The 16,611-nt window shown below is 34.8% G+C and overlaps 1 protein-coding gene and 1 long non-coding RNA gene across 7 annotated transcripts in view; one reads left to right on the forward strand and one right to left on the reverse strand.

Moving 5' to 3' along the window:
- Positions 1-16,611, reverse strand: part of WDR7 (WD repeat domain 7) — a 506,900-nt gene that overhangs the window by 202,703 nt on the left and 287,586 nt on the right. The window lies entirely within an intron of this gene.
- LOC105749653 lies at positions 207-10,228 on the forward strand. The gene is made up of 3 exons (XR_001120663.1): positions 207-285; positions 394-514; positions 10,187-10,228. It is a non-coding gene; the product is annotated as an uncharacterized LOC105749653 (long non-coding RNA).

A 16,611-nucleotide genomic window follows, 5' to 3' on the forward strand; every position in this document is an offset into this window, starting at 1 on the left:
TTTTCATAGATAGTAAAAATGCATAGCAAATAAGTTGGGAAATTATTTCAAGAAATACATCTGCCTTTAGAGACATACACTTTCCTCATGCTGCAACACTCAATTGTTGGAATGATATTTCAAAATGTTAAGAAATCTCCTACTTCCCTGTTTATTGTTTACTTCTAGGAAGTTGTAAGAGCTGCAGAGAAAATCCTGCTGCTACTCTCGAAGGACCTTCTGTAAGAAACCAGTAGCAGTGGCTTTCAATCTAAACGAATAGGGCTGCCTAGGGACATATCTTTGGTAAGTAATATTGCAAAGGTGAAGTAAAGTTTCCTAAGTACAATGTTTTATAGTATTTCAATCATTATTTTCCCTAAATGTACCTTGCCATTGCTCTGTTCATTACAGGAAGGAGCATTCTGGCAATAGTAGAGACACTGCTGAATTCTAACAGTCTGTGGTGGGAGCTCTACAGGCAACTTACTCACTACTCTGACAATTTTTTCCTAAGAGCAAAAATAAACAATGGGTAAGTGGGAGATTTCTTGTTATTTTCAATCATTCTCCTGACAAAGTAAAATAGAAAGCATGGAGAAGGTGACCACTTGCCTCTCATATGCTGGTAGTGTTTTAACAATATGATAGAATAGGGAAAACCAGCAATAGTCCATAAATGATGTTTTGCCCCAGAACGGACCACATGTGTGGCTGTTGCTACTCTGAGAGTGATTGATGCTTCACAAAAGGCTACATGGTTGTATAGAAAAGGCAGCTATCTTACACATTTATTCTTCTAAATCACATATTTTAAAAAATGGCTCCCACATGTTAAATTTTCTTATGCCATTTTGTTCCCTTATATTTCACATTACTAATTGAATCTGAGTAATTGACCATTTTCTCTGACACCAAATAAGCAAAGTTTATATAATCTAGAGAATGAATTATAGTAGTGAATTCACTATTACTGATATCTAACATTCAACAAAAGTAAGAAGATAATAAAGGCCATGATGGCTTTCAACTGTCCAAACTCCCTTTTGGACTTTTTGATATTTCAGTTGAGAGGCAATTTGTTAATATTATTGTCATAAGGAATAATATTTGGCTCTCTAAGCTTTATGTTTTCTTCAAAATAACCCTTTTTGATTGATGTTAAGCAACTAACATTTTAAAATTTGATATTCATGAAAACCAAACTAAAAAGAGTTGAACAGATTAATTTATCCTGAACATAGATACTAAATAAATCTTCCTAAGATCCAGAATTGATCATATCATTCCCTTTGTAAAATATTTAAATGCCTCCTTATTATACATAATATGAATTCTAAACTCATGATCATGCCATTTGGGATATTCCATCACTTGTTTACAATGAAGCTCTCAATTGTTATTGCTACCCCCATGTTCTACTAACCATCTGGTTCATCAAGCTGCTCACTACTTTTCCATCTCTATGCCTTTGAAAATGCTATTATATTTCCCTGTTACATCCCCATTAATTGCCTTGTCAGCTCCTCTCTGCCCATAAAATTCCTTCCCATTCTTAAGATTCAGCACAAAATCTCCCTCTTTTCTTATATGGTTGCTTTGATAGTTGCTTTAGACTAAACTCTTCCTTTTTTAGAACTCCTAAAAAAATTGCTTGACAAAATTAATTTGTAATAAGTCATGTTTCCTTATGAAATTATGTCATTTAACTTTTATACTTTTAAGTTTTCTCTCTCCCATCTAAGTCATTAGCAATCTCATGGCAGGAACATGTCACACATGTGTGTATTCCTCAAGAATACTTATCAGAAAAAAAAAAGAGTACTTATTAGAGTATACATTCAAGGAAATACTCATTTACTTTAAGAAATATAAGAAATCATGACATATGCAATTAAATTTAGCTATATTCAGTAAATTCTTTATTCTGAGATATACCTAAAATAAGAATATCCTCAACTGAAATCTTTTAACCAGCACATTCAAAAAAGAACAGAGCTTTCATAAAACTAGCTCCCAATTAGAATGCCAATGACCATGCTACATAACACAACTTACTAGAGTATAAATTTTAGCATAACCTGGTTAATATGTGTATTTTTTTTTCAACATGTTCCTACCTCATGGACAAATGTTATTTCAACTGTTAGTTTGCAAATGATACATCTGTGCATATACATGTCACACATACCAAAAAATCATAAAACTAATCAGATCCAAATTAGCTAAATGTGGCTGGTACAGAAAAAGGAATCATTCTATATTATCAGTATAATTCACATTAATTACAGATTTATTCTTTTAACTTCAGTAAAACAATAACCCAGTAAAAAGCACTTCCCTGACAACTCACTGTATATGTATTTTTCTGTTATACCATGATAAACAATAAAAGAATGTTTTAAAATGTTTAACTACAACATGAAAACTTTAACAAAAACTAAAATACTCAACAAAACTGATAAGAGTTGAGATATGAATAGCAATATGATCCAGAATACTAAGATAGAGGGAAATTAGATACAGTTGACATAAAAAAGGCCTAAAAGTTTGATGCTCTGACTGGAAGAGCCCACGCTAATCTTAACTGAGCCAGTGTAAAGTTAACTATTCTTTTTGTATTTTTACTACTCATGATAGTTAATTTATACATGATCATAGGTCAGGAGGTATAAGAGCCAAGACTGAGATCTAGTTATAACATAAATATAAATTCACCTTACAAGTAAACATTCCCAAAGAGGAATGTTGCTTATATGCATGTAATATGTATATATGAAGAATATATATATATATATATATATATATATGAAAAAATGTGCATGAGGAATAATTCATATTGAATGTCATTACTTAGATATATTCATGAGTAGACTATTATTTATATCAATGATTAGGAATAACTACTACAGACTTTCTTCATAGGCAACTAGGTAGTGGAGGAGATAGAATGCTGGACTTGGGAGTCAGGAAAACCTGAATTCAAATCCAGACTCAGACATTTACCAGTCATGTGACTCTGGGGAACTTCATCTCAGTCTGCCTCAGTTTTCTCATAAGTAAGATGGAGATTATAGTATCTTCTTCCCAGAGTTGTTGTGGGGATACTATGTGATAGTATTTTAAGACTGTTCATAAATCTTAAAGCACTATATAAAGGTTAAGTAGTGGCAGCAGCAGAAGCAGCAGCAACTGTTAAGGGACAAGTCAATTCTTCGAGAGCCTCCACAGCTGTGGATCTGAAGAAGTTGCAGGGTCGCTTTGCTGACACAGGTGTTGCGGACTGGGAATGAGATAAATTGGAGGCAGAGGGAAGAGGAGAAAGGTCAGACATCGCAAAGGCCTCTCAGTCAGAGAGGTCAGACAACGCAACTGTCTCTCAATCTCCTAGTATCATTCTCTCACAAGAGGAGATCCATTTCTGGGTTGGATCTCCAGCAGCCACTGTCAGGTGGCTCCCATGTATTCCAATACTCTCTGTCTGAATACTTCTAATAATGATGATTCATTATTTAGGAAGGCACACCTAGTTTTGGAGAGTGCTTATCAATATAAGGTCTTTCTTCTACTGAAAATCTTCCTCTTCATAACTGCTACCAAGTGATAAATAATTCTGACTTCTTTAACTGAAGAGATGAAATTACCCTCCAGGCAAACAATCCATAGCTTCTTAGGTCAGAGTTTCTATGATTTCAAACTCCAGTATTCAGGACACGGGAAGATTGGAAAAGTGGAATCCTTGAATGTATGAAAATATATTTAAGCTCTGTAGTTAAGAATTGAGAGTTCATCCCTTCTGGTCTTAGACAGGTTTTATCAAATCCAGCAACTGACTCAAAGTTGATACAAGGTATGAAAAAAAAAAATCTCTAAATCAACTAATTTAACCTTCATGTTAAAATTTCATGGCTAAATACGTAAATTGAGAGTGGTGACAAAATTGGCAGAATGAGAGTATACAGGTAGAGTTCAGGGAACCTCATTCTGAGTGCCATAAGTGAGTTTGTAGGTTATTAAATAAGATCCCCTTTAATGTTAGTGATTTCCCTCCTATTATTTCCAATTTATCCTGTATTTTCTTCTTTGCATTGTTGTCTCTCCCACTAGATTATGACCTCCTTGTGGGATCATGTTTATCTTTCTCTGTATCCTCAGCACTTAGTATGCTGGCTCACAACACATAGCAGACAATTAAAAAATGAGTTTTGACCGATCAGCCAGGGGGCCAAATCTGTCCATTTCTAAAGTAAGCCTTTTTATTTGGAAGGTCTTCAATTAATAGAAAGGATGAAAATACTACCTGTGCTCTTAAAAGGCCTCAGTTTTTATCCCAAGTCTTGATTAAACTTTTTTTTTAAACAAATGCTTGTGGACTTGACCTCTGTCTTTCATTATGCATAAAACTTGTCATATGTATAAGAAATAGAATAAGTGATGACAGCTGAAGTATATGTACTTCATATGTACAACTTCATATGTACATGTACAACTGTTGATATCCAATCTGAATAGAGATAACAAAGAATTTTTAAAATTGAAAAGAAGTCTAAAGATTACAGCCAATAAACAAACAGTATGCCTAACGGCTATCCACAAAATAATAAGTATAAGCCTCAGATTAACCTTTTTATATGTGAAGACCTCTTTTAGCACCCTGGATACTTTAAAATCAACTGGAGTCAGGATAAGCAAAAGTCCTTGATTTTTATTCTTTATCGAAGGGAGAGGAGAGTGTGTGAACACAGTAATCTTTTCTTTCTTCTACCTATGGGAGTCACACTCCCTTGTCCTACTCCACCCTTTTTCCTTCTTCCCAATCTCCCTATACACCAACCAACTGAACCAGCACAGAATGGTGGGGCAGGCCATTTTCCTAGCAAATGCTAATAAAGTATTGTCCAATTGGTAAGCCTTAAGTGCTTGCTTGTCTGAACCTCAATGCATGAACTCAAGAGTTTCAGCCCTCAGATGCTCAATCATTTACAAGTCTCTCAGATGCTCAATCCTCATAATCTATTTCTATTAGCACATAATCCTAAGTGTTTACTTGCAACTTTTAAAAATTAAATTTTGTTTGCAATGTGCCTCCATCAAAACTTTTGTTATTCTTGAAGTAACAATTCTCCTTCAAGAGAAATACTAATTAGGCATGAATCAGGGAAAAATTAATAATCAGAAGTGATCTTGGGCTAAATAAGGTTCAGTTTCTCAGTCTTATTTTTCTTATCTATATAAGATAAATTATGGAATCTGTCATTGCCCTTTCAGATCTAAAACTTTCATTTTTCATTCATCTAAAACTGCCATTACTATTAGGTAGAACACATAATTTCTTGAGCTTAAGTTTTTCTATGGAAAGATATAAGCTCATATGCCTTATGATATTAATAAGATTGCCAATGTCTATAAAGAAAATACTGAATAAATAAAGGAAGAAATAAAAACTATCCATGTAGTTGAAGCAGAAATAGAAAAAACAATGACATCAAAAATATTGATACAATAATTAATAGCTCAATTACAAAGATATTCCTGTGGGATAAGAAATTATACACACTTTAAAGCCAAATGAGTTTATGATGATTTATGTTGTTATAATAATGCCAAATGAATTAATAATGATTGGCTATTTATTTCATGGTGTTACCAAGTGAAAACAGTCTTTGCCCACTCTTGAGTATGTGTGTCATAGAGCAAAGATTACAAAAAGCTATAGTATCACAGGAACAGTCTATCTGACTGAAAATAATTTGAAGGCAGGACCTATTACATAGAAATGGAATTCTCTAAATGCAATCATTCTTTTATAGATGTTTTGCCCTCTATAAATATAATTCTTACTTTTAAAAATATAATTTAATATAATTCTTAGTTTTTCAAATTTTTCTTTGCAATGAAATCTTAGAATTTTAAAGTTTCAAGGAGTCTACCTCTGAGAGATAGATCACTAAATCACTTAGTTACATTATTTTACAGATAAGAAAAAGTGAGGATCAGAATGGTCAGTAACTTCTCTTAGGTTACAGGGGTAGTAAATGATAGAAGAAAAACTTAGGTCTTCTGAGTTTTATTTCAGTACTCTAGGGGGCAGAGGGAAAGAGAAATAAATAATATGACCATGGTTTAAGAAATCAGTATAATACAATCTTGTTAAATTTTAAAAATCAGTTTAACAAACAAGTTTTTTAAACCTTTTTAATATGATACTGATTTACTCAACATTGTCAAGGGCAAAGTAATTAGAACTTTTTTGTCCTTTCACAGAAATTCTATATTATAAACATGCTTAACTCAAAAAATTTAGATTTCTGACATCCTAAGTTCCAAATTAACAAGATTTTATTTTTTAGGGCATTTAACTGTTTTGATTCAGCTTAGTTATAAACATTTTATTTTTATTGGCACTTGATTTATTTTTAAAAATATTTTAAATTATATTAAACATGAAGAAATATCACCTCCCCTAAAAACTAAACATTCTCTTTAAAAGAGAAAAGCACTTAACAAGGATTTTTAAAATGCCTAAGTACTGGTCACCCTTTTCCAATCTTCCGTCCAAGACTACCCTCAATTTGTCCTTTCTATATCTTATCTTCCTCATTAGACTATAAGCTTCACAGAAGCAGGAACTATTCTTTTTACTTTCTTTGTATGTCCAGCACTTTCACAGTACCTGATCAACTGACTGACATGACAATTCTGAGATCATAAGCAAATGCATTAATGGGAGTATATGGCATGAATACACAGAAACAAGACATAGAAAGTTGTTCAACTTGCCTACAGACAGAAAGTCTATGAAAGAGCACATAAAATTGGAAAAGTAGATTGGAAGCAAATTGTTAGTCAAAAACCACTTGTTTTTCGTGGATGAATGTTACTACTCTAAATATGTAACTACATATATATGCAACATATAGAGTAGATAGAAAGTAATCTGAAAGGAGAAAATGTTAACAAATGGTGGGGGAAAGGCTTCCCACAGAAAGTGGAATTTGAGCTAAGTCTTGAAAGAAGCTAGGGAAACTAAAATCACTATTGATCAGAGAAATGCAAATTAAGACAACTCTGAGATACCACTATACACCTGTTAGATTGGCCAGAATGACAGGGAAAAATAATGCAGAATGTTGGAGGGAATGTGGGAAAACAGGGACACTGATACATTGTTGGTGGAATTGTGAACACATCCAGCCATTCTGGAGAGCAATATGGAACTATGCCCAAAAAGTTATCAAACTGTGCATACGCTTTGATCCAGCAGTGTCTCTACTGGGCTTATACCTCAAAGAGATACTAAAAAAAGGGAAAGGGACCTGTATGTGCCAAAATGTTTGTGGCAGCCCTGTTTGTAGTGGCCAGAAGCTGGAAAATGAATGGATGCCCCTCAATTGGAGAATGGTTGAGTAAATTGTGGTTTATGAATGTTATGGAATATTATTGTTCTGTAAGAAATGACCAGCAGGACGAATACAGAGAGGATTGGCGAGACTTACATGAACTGATGCTGAGCGAAATGAGCAGAACCAGGAAATCATTATATACCTCAACAACGATACTGTATGAGGATGTATTCTAATGGAAGTGGATTTCTTCAACAAAGACAAGATCTAACTTAGTTTCAATTGATCAAGGATGGACAGAAGCAGCTATACCCAAAGAAAGAACACTACGAAATGATTTTAAACTGCTTGCATTTTTGTTCTTCTTCCCAGGTTAATTATACCTTCTAAATCTAATTCTCCCTGAGCAACAAGAAAACTGTTCGGTTCTGCACACATATATTGTATCCAAGATCTACTGTAATCTATTTAACATGTATAGGACTGCTTGCCACCTGGGAGAGAGGGTGGAGGGAGGGAGGGGAAAAATCGGAATAGAAGTGAGTGCAAGGGATAATGTTGTAAAAAAATTACCCTGGCATGGGTTCTGCCAATAAAAAGTTATTAAAAAAAAAAAAAAAGAAGAAGAAGCTAGGGAAACTAAATGTAAAGTTGTGAAGGGAGAGCATTCTAGGCAAGGGGGACAGTCAATGTAAACATAAGGAAACAAGAAATAAAGTATCATGTTTGATCAAGAACAACAAGGCTAGTGCACCTGAGCATGTAGAAGAAAGTATAGTATAAAAAACTGGAAAGGTAGGAAGTGTCCAGACTGTGAAGAGCTTTAAATTCTAAACCATTAGGAAAAATTAGTACTTAATCAATCTTAACTTAGAAGAAAAAAACTTAATTCTGACATCATATATCCATAACTGTACTTGACAGTCATGCTGGGGGAGCAGGGGAAAAGTGCAGAAGGAATGAAAGAAAAGAGAGAGGTGGCCCTTTTCCTTTCCAAAACAAATCTAACCCCTTTATTTCATTCTCTCATTACACTCACTGCTTCTCTTATTTTCAATCTTTTTTTTTTTTTTTAATCTAGTGGCTCTTTCCTCATTGCCTATACAAATGTCTCCCTCATCCTTAAGAAACTCTCACTTGAACTGTCCATCCAAGAGCAAACATCCTATTCTCTTTTCTGCCCTATGGCAAATTACCCATGATTTTGTAATTATCCAATCTGATGGCTTTTTCTCAGTCCTGATCTTTCTTGACATTTCTACATTTGATTCCATCCTTATATTCTCTTCTGATTCATTCTGCTAGTTCTCTCTTTGCAACGATTTCTCTCCTTGCTGCAAGTTCTTCATCCACGTCAAATGTTCTAATCATAAGAACATATTTTGGCCTGGACTGTCTTCTTTTTTCACTCTTTAATGATCATTTTCATTCTGATGATTTCCATATATCTATATGCTCTGTCCTACTGTCTCTTTTGAATTATAGTTATGAATTTCCAGCTGCCTCTTGGATATCTCAAATTCAATATGTTCAAATCTTTCACCCTAAATTCTTGCTCCTTCATAACTTGCCAGTTCCTGCTGACTAAATCATCATCTTCTTTTTTATCTAGGTCCACAATCTTGATGGTATCTTTGACTCTTTAATCTCATTTGTTCCACAAATCCAATCAGTTGCTAAATCTTACTATTTCAAATATATATCCTCAAATATATCCTTTTCTCTATATACAATTCAAATCCTGGTTTAATCCTTCATAACTTCCCTCCTAGACTACTGTGAAGCCTTATTCCTAAGTGCCTCTAATCTATTCTCCCTTCAGGTGACAGAGTAGGTTTTCTTTCCCCTAACACCTGCCCAGTGAGCTTGAGTGACTATCACCACCAGGAGTATGACTAGTAATAAAACTCAACCATATCCCAGTTGAGTAGTCACTGAATGAAAAATGATACTTATCCAATTATTAAAGGTTAAAAAAAAAAAAGACAGTGTAAAAGGAAACTGCTATAAAACAGCACTGAATTTGATGTGAAAAAAGAAGTCGTCACCTTTCCTCCCTGGGACTGAGTTTTTATTATTTTTTTTAATCTAAAAAATGAAGGAGTTAGACTAGATGATCTCTAAGAGTCCTGATATGTCTTGAATTGTCATATTCTGAATTGCTATGCCCTGAATAAAATCATTATGGTCACTCCTTCCCCTTTCTTGCCATTAGGCCTGGGAGAATTGAGTCAGGAAAAACCTTGACATACCAATGAGTCATAAAACTCCAAGTGCCTTATTTCAATCCTTGCTGGGATAATTCCCCCTTCTTTTGAGTATTGCCCCTGCCTCACTGTCTCCTGCCCTTTAATCATCTTATCTTGACCCTTATCCTGTCATGACTAAGTTATGATCCTTTCCTAAAATTATGGCTTGTCAGCTCACCCCAGTGTCCTTGTCCCCCTTATCTGCCTTTATTTCCCCTATAAGATTGCATACCAAGCTATGTATTCTGTTTGCAAACCCTAGTTAGCTAAAACCTTATAAAAGTTCCCTGCCCCAGTTCCTCAGGACCAAATGATTTTTGAACACGAAATGTTATGCCACAGTTCTCTTTTATTATCCTGACTCAGTTTCCCTAATTGTTCTGCCTCAGTTTATAACTGTTTTGCTCAATCCTATAAAACCTCCCATCCTTCTTTAACAGAATATTTGATAAGGATAAAAGATCTTATGTTTTAGAATATCAGAATGCCTCTCTTCTTTGACAAAGAGATCTAATTCAGTTTCAATTGATCAATGATGGACAGAAGCAGCTACACCCAAAGAAAAAACACTGGGAAATGAATGTAAACTGTTTGTATTTTTGTTTTTCTTCCCAGGTTATTCTTACTTTCTGAATCCAATTCTCCCTGTGCAACAAGAAAACTGTTTGGTTCTGCACACATATATTGTATCGAGGATATACTACAACATATTCAACATATATAGGACTGCTTGCCATCTAGGGGAGGGAGTGGAGGGTGGGAGGGAAAAATCGGACAGAAGTGAGTGCAAGGGATAATGTTGTAAAAAAAAATTACCCTGGCATGGGTTCTGTCAATAAAAAGTTATAAAAAAAATTAATTAAAAAAAAAAAAAAAGAATGCCTCTCCCCATCCCATGCTATCAGAATATCAGATACCGTCTTAGCTAGATGCCTCTCCCCATCTCTGGTGGCTCACCCCATCCTGTCAGAGTCCCATTCCCGCTCTTAGCACCTGACTCCGCCCCTGCCTAAGCCTATCTCCTGAGTCTGAGTCATGTGTATATATGTCATTGAGAACTCACATTGTTTGCTGGATTCTTGGAGATGATAGTCTCATTCAGCCTAGGGACTAAACCATTCATTTGGTCCCAGTAAATCTCTCCCTTTTAAATAAATTATTAAATACTCTCTAATCTCTATATTGCCTCAGGTTCTCTGGCATTACATTTTGGAGGTCTCACTGAGATGTTAGAAAATGAGAGCAGGATTAGAGAATAGAGACATTCGGGTCTCCACTTTGGGCCTCAGGGAGGCTGGGGATCTGGGTTCTTTGCTTGGAGAGGCTGGCCCTCTGGATTTTTTCTCCAGAGCTTCTGGGAAAAGAGCAGTTTCCAGCCACAATTGGGCCTGAAGCCCAACGGTGGAACTCCATTTCGGCCACAGAAGAGTAAGTCTGGATGTCTTAAGACCTGTTCTGTTCTGTCTGTCTGTGCTAACATCTGGATTCTCAGAATAATGAAATGCTCATGGGCATAAATTCTGAGAGTAGTGTCCTCTGGATGCAAGGGCATTACCTGGGTGTCTAAGACACATCTAGTTCTGTGTGCCAGTTGGTACAACTCTGGGCATTCCAGAGTATAAATCTGAGTGTCTTTTTAAGACACCATCTGGCTAAAAAAGCTTTGTTTGGATTCCGGGAGGAAAGACTCTTGAGCTGACAACTTCCCTCAGGGCTATTCTAAGGTTTCCAGATAGACTACACAGTCAAAACATTTAACACACAGACCAGGGGCTATGTCTGTGTGTTCTGTGTGATTTTTTTGTCTGTTCTGTTGGTTAAGAGCTCTTCTAAAAGTTTAAGAACAATGATTAAGAAATTTGGGGATTGGTTATTTCAATGTTGCATTTATACTTAGTATAAAATTTGCTTGGGAGTTTAAACTTTTTAATTTGTTGTACTAATTTGTGAATAAAAGGAACAAAAAGGCAGATGGTTTTTCCTTGAAGCAGGTTTTCAGAGCCTGCTACAGTAAAGGGCAATAAAACCTTTTCTGACTGAAACTCAGGCTGGAGAAAACATTTGATTAGGAATTTTAGGATGATTCTGAAATTGTGGGAAATAATTTTACTATTGCCTTTGCATTCCAGATTTGTTCTGAATATTCTTTTGGGCAGTTTTAAAATTGTAGGAAATAATTTTACTGTTGCCTATGCAAGCTAGATTTGGTTATCTTTGAATATAAGATCTTAAGAAGTTCTCTTAACTTGCTTAAAAAGCCTCTTATTAGGTAAAGAAGGATCTGACTTTTCTAAAGGCTCCAACTCTGGCCAAAGTTGGAGCTTAGGAAAAATCCATTGGGAATAATGGCCATGTGGAATTCTCCCCCTACCCCTCTACTGCTCTCTGCTACTTCATCTATGGAGTGCTTAGTTAGCCTGGGGCGCAGTTTAGCTTGCCTTCCCTTCCCCCTGCCTCTTTGAAGGTGGAGTAAGGGGAAGGGCAGCCACATGGAATTCACCCCCTCCTCCACTAAGTGTGTTCCAGCCTCTTTCTGCAGAGGCTTGGCTTTGGCAAAAGATTTCAAGAGATAGGCCCACTTTTAAGTTAATTGACTGACCTATAATTTGGTAGGGCTATTTTTAAAAATGAGGGAGGGAAGGAGGGAAGGGAAGGTAGAGAGGGAGGGAAGGAGGAAAGAAAGGAAGGGAGGGAGGAAGGGAGGAAGGGGGGAAGGGGAGGGAGGGAAGGGAGGGAGGGGAAAGAAGGGAAGGAAAGGAGGGGAGGGAGGGAGGGAAAGAAGGGAAGGAAAGGAGGGAGGAGGGAGGGAAAGGAGAGGGGAGGGAGGGGGAGGGGGGAGGGAAAGAAGGGAGAGATGGAAGGAAAGGAGGGAGGGAGGAAAGGAGGGAGGGAGGGAAGGAAGGGGAGGGAGGGGAGGGAAAGGAGGGGAGGGAGGGAGGGAGGAAGGAAGGAAGGAAGGAAGGAAGGAAGGAAGGAAGGAAGGAAGGAAGGAAATATAAATAATAATGGCTGGAATTTTTAATACTTTAGGATTTGCAAAGTATTTTACATTCATTATTTCTTTATTGTATATGTTCCATATTGACCTTAACTGTCTTTTACTCAACAAACATTATTAAAGTGTACATGTCTAGGTATTAGGATACAGAACAGAAGGGAAACAGTTCCTGTCTTTAATAAGTAGATGGACTCCTTTAGCAATCTAGTGATGTCCTTCTCTGAGTACTTTGCCTACATTTTCAGTTGAAGGAAAAGTTAAATTAAGGGCAACAAAAATTAAATAAGTCTCTATTCTTGGCTAGCTACTGTGAGCCTAATGGCATGACTTGAAATTCTTCTAACTGGGTTTCCAGATAGTGTCAGTTTAGGGACTAGATACCAACTTCTCTGATTCTAATGGAAAAAGTTAACACAATTCCTTGCTTCTCAGCTTCCATTACTTTTACAACTTCCTTCAACTTCCTGTTTATTAGTATCTAACTAATGCTTGAATTAAAGTATGGACTTAGGGTAAATGAGTTCTCTAATCACTCAAGTAATAGAGCTATGAATAAAGTAGCTATGGATTAAGCTTAGGAAAACTAGAAAAATATACTCCAGGCAAATATGGTAAGAACCTATAATTAGAATTTTTAAATCTATTAACAGCATAATATAAATCTTTATAAAATTATTAACTAAGAATTGTTTTTAATAGAATACAAAAAAATCATTAAGTTTTCTGTCTAAGAGCAACTATGTAGATACAAAGTCTTATATGATATATATTTATGAAATAATATTTACAGGTAACATTTATATAGTGCCTTATGCTTTGCAAAGCACATTATATATCCCATTTAATAATATGACATTTTAAATATTATTAAAACTTATGCAACCAAATGAATATTACACCCTGAGAATACTCACTATATATTCAAATATACAATACAGTGAGTACTGAAATATTCAAAATATTTGAGAATTATACAATTTTGGAACTAAATGGAACTTTGCAGATGATGATCAGAAGTCATATTTTATAGAAGAGAAAACAAAAGTCAATCAATCAATAAACATTTATTAAGCACCTACTATGTGCCAGGCATTCTGCTTAGCACTGGAGATTTAAAAAGAATAGAGAAAAAAAAAAAAAAAAAGGAGAGGGGTGAGAGAAACCAGCCCATGCCCTGAAGGAGCTTACAATCAAAAAGTGAAATGAGTTGTTTAAGGTCTACTTTTTAAACAATTGCCTTCTGAATCATCCTATCTTCTTTTGAACTTCCTTATTGGATAACAGACTCTTACAGTCTTAAACTAAATGTTCCTAAAGTAAAGGCCAGAACTATGTGATCCTTCATGAGGAAATTGCATTGCATTGCATTTAGGGTAAACACAAACTCTTCTGTGTAGTATTCAAAGCTTTCCATAACATTTCTCCCTTCCACCTTTTAAGCTTTATTGAAGATTCTTCCCCTCTTCATATTTAACAAGCCAGCCAAATGAGTCTTTTTTATTTTCCTCACATATGACACTTCATGCCTAGAATATAATTCCTCCTGACCTGTTTGCAGGTGATTCCTGCTCAGGTGAAACCATTTAATTAATTCTTTCTTCATCTCCTACCTCCTAATATTCTCCTTTCACTAAATTATGTTAATACGTATATTTTGTATAGACTGAACATCTTATTTCATCTGTTAAAATGGAAGTCACTTTAGAATAGGCACTGTTTTACTTTTGTCTTTGTATTTTCAATACTTAGCACACTATATGGCACATGGTGGTTGCTTGATAAATGATTGCTGATAAATTAGGCTAACAATCAAGCTAGATAACCAATTTTTGGTAAAACTCATTGTGTGACTAAAAAGTGTTTTGTGAAGCTTTTTAAATTGGAATATAGTCTTTCAAAATGACTAATTTATAGGACAACATTCATTTGGCAAGTTCAGCTATGAGTTAGAGGGTAGGGAACAAGTATTATCTCTTTAGTCATGAGATAGACAGAGAGAGATAGATAGAGACAGAAAAAAAGAAATAGAGAGACAGACAGAGACAGAGAGAATACTCACCTAATTCCATACTTCATTGAGTCTTTCATCCCAACCATGAGAACAATTCCTCCACTTACAGAAACTGGAGTTCATTTAGCCCTTCTTCTAACCCTTATTCAACATGTATTTCTATTCCCATCAATCCCTAAAAATCCACACAACATATAAGGGGACTCTCTGAAGCAATACCTCTACTTGAAGAAACCCTTCTTTCATTCAGCCCTTCTTCTTACCCTATTCAACATGTCTTTCTATGTGTTTCTCTTATCATCAATCCCTAAAAGTCCACACAACATATGAGGCCTCTCATTCCAGATCTTTTCATACCAATGAAGGAATATTCTTTTCCCCCTTAGTAATCAATTCCATTGTATGTTCTTACCATATGACTAACTCCTTTTCACATTTCTCTGCTAGCATGCCATATACAGATCAACTTCTCCTACACAATTCTTTGTAATTAATATATTATGGCCTACTCATTACTCTTTTATCTAATATTAAAATCCTAAATTTCTTTATATTGTTTTAAGAGTACCACTTCTGAGAAAGGAGTAAATAGCTAGACATTTTAACCCCTTCAGGAAATTCATTTCCTATTAAACAAAGAAATAATTTACAAAGCAGTTTTTATTGATCTTAAATCTAAAGTGAGGAACTCATTTCTCAATAGAAGAATGATATCCAATTAATTTTATCTTCCTAAACTGCCACTTGCCTATAGTAATTTAATCATTGTTCAAACGTAAGTGAAGCTAAAACAATGATATTTCTTGAGAAAGATCATTTGTGTTAACCACAAATGTGACAAGAACCTAAAAGGAAGTAAATTAGTTCATTTATAAGTTCATAATTGCTTCTTACTTCCTTTTTAAAAAAATAATTCAAACTTAGCTAATTAAATTATTAACTGCTATCAAAGAAATGTAAAGCATTTCTTACAAGTATTTCATTGGAAAATACCAGAAGTAATATGAAAAGTGATTTGATTTTTAAAATAATAGCCATAGTAAAATAAGTAAATGGTAAGTACCTTAGAAAAGCATTGGTAATTAACCTTTTATAGACCTATATTCAAGGTCAACAGTAATTTGTTCCTGATTAAAAAGTATCAAGTTATGAGATGCAACTTGTACTGCTTTTAATGAAAAAATGATTACTACTATTAAAAACACTAGAAGATGGACAGATGGTTTGCCAGATATATATCCTAAGTACTCTTTCTCATGTGTTTACTTTATTGAAGTTGAGTAAAATAAGAAGGAAAAAAAAGATGAGCAAACAAAAGTCGTTGTGCTTCCCGTTTCTCAGTTTGGACATCTTTGTTTAAGCTTTGACTTGGCTTAAATGAACGAATTAATATTGACAAAAACATCAACTAAGCTAATGAGTTGTTAGTTAAGGCAATAAACATGTCACATTAGAGTCAGCGCAGTAAAGAGGTAATTAGCCCTGGAAAAGCTCCGCTGATTGGAGCTGTTGAGATCCTTTGCTCTTAACCTTTGAGTCCATTATCTAATGCAGGACAAGTAGTGGCTATGCTAATGTGAATTCACCAATACATATCAGCCCTGCAATAGTAGCCAAAGCCTAAATTAATAGTTTTGAGATGGTGATACTTATTTTAAACATATTTACAATCTGATACCTTTTTAACAAATGGATAGACAAACTTAAAACATCATTAAAATTTAAAATTAAAAAATTAAAAAGTCCACATAAAAATTAAAAGTTGCATATATAAAAATTATGCTTAAGCTTGAATTAAATATACTTAATAAAACATGAAGAATCCCACCAAGCACAAAACACTATCCCTTTCATATAAAGGGTTACTATACTATTCCTTAGATCATGGTGACAAAAAAAATTAATATTAATAAATGACACCACATTTTAAAATTTAGTAAGGCTGAAACACAAGTATTATAGCTGAAGACAGGGCAATAAAATGCTTGTTAATGGTCACACAACTGGTGTCAGAAGTAAGATTTAAACTCA

This window comes from Sarcophilus harrisii, chromosome 1 (genome assembly GCF_902635505.1).
Source record: "Sarcophilus harrisii chromosome 1, mSarHar1.11, whole genome shotgun sequence".
Lineage (NCBI taxonomy): Eukaryota > Metazoa > Chordata > Mammalia > Dasyuromorphia > Dasyuridae > Sarcophilus > Sarcophilus harrisii.